This window comes from Triticum aestivum, chromosome 2D (assembly GCF_018294505.1).
Source record: "Triticum aestivum cultivar Chinese Spring chromosome 2D, IWGSC CS RefSeq v2.1, whole genome shotgun sequence".
NCBI classification, from domain to species: domain Eukaryota; kingdom Viridiplantae; phylum Streptophyta; class Magnoliopsida; order Poales; family Poaceae; genus Triticum; species Triticum aestivum.
The window spans coordinates 35,419,645-35,425,393 of record NC_057799.1 but is presented as its reverse complement, the minus strand read 5'-3'; the positions used below and the strand labels follow the sequence as shown (position 1 = coordinate 35,425,393).

The window sequence follows — 5,749 nt, the reverse complement described above, 5'->3', positions numbered from 1 at the left end:
CCCTCAACACTCGGCTGGATCGGAGTTCGAGGGACGTCATCGGGCTGAACGTGTGCTGAACTCGGAGGTGCCGTGCGTTCGGTACTTGATCGGTCGGATCGTGAAGACGTACGACTACATCAACCGCGTTGTGCTAACACTTCCGCTTTCGGTCTACGAGGGTACGTGGACAACACTCTCCCCTCTCGTTGCTATGCATCACCATGATCTTGCGTGTGCGTAGGAATTTTTTGAAATTACTATGTTCCTCAACACCACCCTCGTGGCCAGGGTGTGGGCCCCCTCTGGTGGATTCTTTCGCAAGTATTTTTTTTAATTCCAAAGATAACTTCCATGAAGTTTCAGGACTTTTGGAGCTGTGCAGAATAGGTCTCTAATATTTGCTCCTTTTCCAGCCCAGAATTCCAGCTGCCGGCATTCTCCCTCTTCATGTAAACCTTGTTAAATAAGAGGGAATAGGCATAAGTATTGTGACATAACGTGTAATAACAGCCCATAATGCAATAAATATTGATATAAAAGCATGATGCAAAATGGACGTATCAGGGAGGTCTGACGGGAAGATAGCATGCATGATATTAAAAGTACTGCAGAGTTATATTACATCAATTGTGCCGCGGTTCTAACTAAAGATAAAAATTGTCTTAGTCATGAACCTGCAGCGGCGATGAAGAACGGGGTGCCTAATCCCAGCGCTGGCCCTCTACCCTCTGGATTCCGTCGATGCGGGTGATGATGGGCTTGATACGCTCCTCGAGCGTCGCGAGGCCCGCATCCTCCGGTAAGCTCTCCAGCGCGGCGTCGAAGTCGAGGTTGGGGTTCCAGTGAGAACCTTGGTCATGGCACCCCGGCAAAGCCTCCGCGCCTCATCGGCCAGCGAGGCCGCCCTGTTAGAGCGGAACAGCTCCAGGGCTCCAAGAACACTCTCGAAGAACAGGGTCAGTTTGGCGTTGGGACTTACGTTCGGCTCCGGGACATACCTCACGTTTGGCATCCCCATGGTAGCCAGCTGCGTGGTGATCCTGTCGGCTACGTCCTCGAGGCGGCTGACCCAGAGGTTCTCGTCCTTCACGTAATCCGCGTGGTCTGCGGCCTCGTTCTTCCGTAGTTGCCTCTCCTTCTCCAGATCCTTGGTCAGGGCCCCCTCCCGGGCCCTGGCCCCCGAAAGCGTCTCCTCGAGACCCTCCAGTTTCAGCTTCAGGTCTTTGATGGAGTCGTTGGCCTTGGAGAGTTGCTCAGCCTTGCCGAGGACTGCGCCCTGCGCCTCCACCGGAGCACCGTTGAGCGTGTCCTTCTCCTTCGCCACCTTCAGGGCCTGGTCCTTCAACCCGTCCCCCTCCACCTCCAGCTCTTTCACCTTGCCGGCATGGACCAGGGCTTGGGCATTGAGCGCCTCCTTGTGCCTCTGCTCCAGCTCCTGGGTCCGCTGCACAACAAGCTTCTCCACCTCCTCATCCTTGACACGGAGTGTTGCGGCAAGCCTCTCCTCGCGAGCGGCAAGGTCCTCCTCCTGGGAGTTCAGCACGGCATGGTGCTGGTGCCGAGCGGCCTCGTCCTGAGCGGCCTGCTGCTTCGCCAGCTCCTGGGCCTTCTCGATGTCGGCCTGCTTCATGACAAGCTCCAGCTTGCGCTCAGCCAGCACGTCCTGGGCGGCCTTCAAGTCCTTGTGGGCCTGGCGGAACCAAGCCTGCGCCTCGGCGACGCGCTCCTCGAGGTCCGCCTCCGCCTTGTCCACCACCGCCATCTTGGACTTGGCCTTGTCCAGGTGAGCATGATGAATCGCCTGGAGCTTCTGGAAGTTAGCACTCATGGCCTAGAGGAGCCGCTCTTCCTGGGAACCGCCGCCACCGGTGCTTGGTTCGTCGACAACCTCGAGCCCGGCGGCGGCGAGCACCTCGTCATCGAACACCTCCCCCTCGGTGGGCGCCCCGGTGCTCGCCGTCCCTGGGAGGTGAACAAACAGGTCGCCGCTTGATACGTCTCCAACGTATCTATAATTTTTTATTGTTCCATGCTATTATATTATCTGTTTTGGATGTTTATGGGCTTTATTAAATACTTTTATATTATTTTTGGGACTAACCTATTGACCCAGAGCCCAGTGCCAGTTCCTATTTTTCCCCTTGTTTCAGTGTTTCGAAGAAAAGGAATATCAAACGGAGTCGGAACGGAATGAAACCTTTTGGAGAAGTTATTTTTGGAAGGAAAGCAACCTGATAGACTTGGAGTGCACGTCAGGAAAGAAACAAGGGAACCACGAGGTAGGGGGCGCGCCCACCCCCCTAGGGCGTGCCCTCCACCCTCGTGGGCCCCTCGTGGCTCCCCTGACGTATTTCTTCCGCCTATATATATATATCCATATACCCTAAAACCTTCGGGGAACGGAATAGATCGGGAGTTCCGCCGCCGCAAGCCTCTGTAACCACCAAAAACCAATCGGGACCCTGTTCCGGCACCCTGGCGGAGGGGGGAACCCTCACCGGTGGCCATCTTCATCATTCTGGCGCTCTCCATGACGAGGAGGGAGTAGTTCACCCTCGGGGCTGAGGGTATGTACCAGTAGCTATGTGTTTGATCTCTCTCTCTCTCGTGTTCTTGATTTGGCACGATCTTGATGTATCGCGAGCTTTGCTATTATAGTTGGATCTTATGTTTCTTCTCCCCTCTACTCTCTATTATACAAAGCAAAATAAGTGGATCTATTCTTAGGGATTACAAGGGAAACATAATAGCTATGGGAAGTAGAACAGTCGAATATTGTCCGGACGTCCAACAGCTGGTTGTAATAGAATGACTATCAACTTTTTTTTTGAGGTGTAAATGACTATCAACTTTTTTTTAGCAACTCTCGTTAAATGTCTATCAACTATGATAAGGAAAGAGGCTCGTGCGGGCCTGTGCAGGAAGAGACGGTGTTAGGTAGTGTGGGCTTTGGCAGAGGATACGGCCCGCAAGCCCGCCCAAAGCCCGCACCTGCCGCGCCTTGAAATACATCGCCTTTGGCGCCCAACGCAACCGCCTCAACCAACAGCTTTCCTCGCCGGCTGGAGTCCCAACGAACCAAGAACCCCGGCCCTCCTCTCCCCACCGCGCAGGCGCAGCAGCCCACCGCATCCGCCCTCCGGCGCCGGCGACCGATGGACCGCTTCCAGGACGGGCACCACGTGCGGCTGCGGAGCCGCGTGCAGCGCACCTACCTCCACGCCGCCGACGACGGGGAGAGCGTCACGCTCAGCCAGCCCCGCGCCTCCATGAACGCGGCGTGGGCAGTGCACATCTACGACGGCGGAGACGGCGACGGCGAAGGAGACGGAGACGGCGATGGAGACCGCGACGGCGGTGGCCCGTACCTGCTCCTCCACAACGCCGCCTACGGCCGCTACCTCGCCGCCACGGCCAGGCCGGCGCGGCGCGGCCACAACGGCCTCCGCACGGAACTGCGCGACTACGATCAGCCGGAGGTGGAGGCCATCATGTGGCGGGCCGTGTGTCGGACTTCGCGGACGACGTCGTCATGCTCCGCCATGTCGGCGGCAGCTACCTCCGCGCCAACGGCAAGTACCTCCCCTGGAACTCCGCCGGCGTCACCGTCGACGACAAGGCCAGCTCCATGATGTACTGGATCGTCGAGCCCATCCCCTTGAGAGAGGCGGGCATGCCTGCCATTCCTGGCCCGCTTCCGGTGAGCTCGCCATGAGCCCATGACCCGCTTCTTGAATTGCTTTCGGCGATTGCGAATTGTGTTAGTTTCTTTCAGTTGCAGATCTCCCGAACATAACTATGGTTAATGGTTGACTGCAGACTCCCCTAATAGACCTCTCCGCCATATTCACGCGCCGGGGAGCGGAACGGGAGATCCGAGGCGTCGAGCCCATCCCGGGAGAGGCGGCCATGCCTGCCGATCATAGCCCGGTGAGTTCGCCATGACCCCTTTCTTGAATTGCTCCTATCGATTGAGCGAATTAGATTATTCGGCGTCGTTCATTTGAACTGCAGTTCTGTTCTTGCCGAATTTTCGAGCAGTTCTTGATCTCCAGAACATAACCATGGTTGCTTCTCTGCGATTCAACTGCAGAATCGCCCGATATTCTCCGCCATATTTAGTTCTCCCGGACGGCGCATCCGGTTCGTGCTGGCGCTCGAGGACGGGCACTACCCCGAGGACCCCGAGGACGACGGCTGGCGCCAGTTCTGGTTCAGGGGGAGGTCCGCGTTCAGCCTGAGAGGCTACCTGGCGGCCCACATCGACGAGGACGACCCGAACATCGCCATGTGCGTCCGAGCGGGCCGCCATGGGAGGCTGACCCCGCTCGTCGTCGACCTGCCCAACGGTGGCTATGGTGGGACCCTTGAGATCGTCGTCTTCCTGGCCGGGACCCCTGGTGAGAGCCTCTCTCCATGCCCCAACTTCCTATGCACATATATCTCCTAATGGTGAATCTTTGACTGAATTTGTTACACACGACGTTCAGACTTTGGTATAGTTTACTGAAACTGTTGTGGTCTGAAGAACAGTTTACTGAAATTGTTATAGTCTGAAAAACAGTTATCTGAATCTGTTGAGGTCTGAAACTGTTGTAATCTTGTTGATTCATCTCTTTTCAGCCTTAACAGAGAAGATGGTGATCATATCCATTTGATTTAGCCCATTTTGCTTGTGTTTGAATAACCTCTGAACAAAATTCAGGTTCCAACTGTGGTAAATTAAATCTTGTTTCTGCACATGATTTGTATTCAGGTTTTGTACATGACCAGTCGTAATATTATGATACATTCTGTTAGAACCTGGGAATTGTCTGAAAGTAAAAGTAGTTGGATGGAAATAGTGTATTTATCAAAGCTAGTTGGACATTTCTGTTCTTGATTAAGATAATTCAGTTCGTCCATTCCATATGTTTGCCGCTAGTAGAAACTATGGAAGCTAAAAGGCCAAATCAAGTTCAGTCATCTCATTTCACCTTAGCAGAGAAGATACTAATAATTTTCTAAACCGTGAATAAAATTTAGGTCCAGTATCTTGCAATAGTGTATAAAATGTTTAGTTTCTTGCACATTATGTTGTTTCAGGTTTTTTGCTTCTTGATCTTTTTATTGATTATTATTGGTCTGCCGCCTAACTCGCACATAATTTCTGCTAATTCAGGCTACGACACGCTGCGATACCCGGATGTCGATGCACAGTAGAGGAAGATCAGAGCGGGAGTCCCCACAGTTCACCTGTTCACAAGTTTCGCTGCCTCGGATATGATGGCGTCAACTTTTGCCTATAGATGGATAGATACAGATTCAGAAAACCCAGCAGGTCTCGATTCAGAACTACTGAAAGTGTTGCGACCAATGGCTGAACAATTTTGTAGTGATGCTGGAATGTAGTAGCTCTTCTGACATTCATCGTGTGATGTGACTGCCACGGCTTCGTAGACAAAGCGTTTCACTGTAGGGTACTTGCAATGAGTTGATGGTCCTGCAATTTTTTTTGGATCATGCATTTCACATAACTGGAAAATGTAGTAGCTTTTACAATGAGCTGACGGTCCTTAATTCCTTTTAGAATCGTTCTTCTGTTTTGTGTGTTTTTAGAATCCATGCAGTGCCTTAAAGCATACTCCCTCCATAACTTAATATAAGACGTTTTTTGGTACTATCGTTATTACAAAAAACATCTTATATTAAGTTATAGAGCAAGTAGTACATTACAACGGTTGTCATTTTACAGAATGAACCCATGCAACGCAGCCATGCTAACACG

General features: G+C 52.7%; 1 pseudogene; it reads left to right on the top strand.

The window, feature by feature from the left end:
- The first annotated feature begins 3,037 nt into the window (after positions 1 to 3,037).
- LOC123048547 (uncharacterized) lies at positions 3,038 to 5,429 on the top strand (annotated as a pseudogene).
- Positions 5,430 to 5,749: the final 320 nt, after the last annotated feature.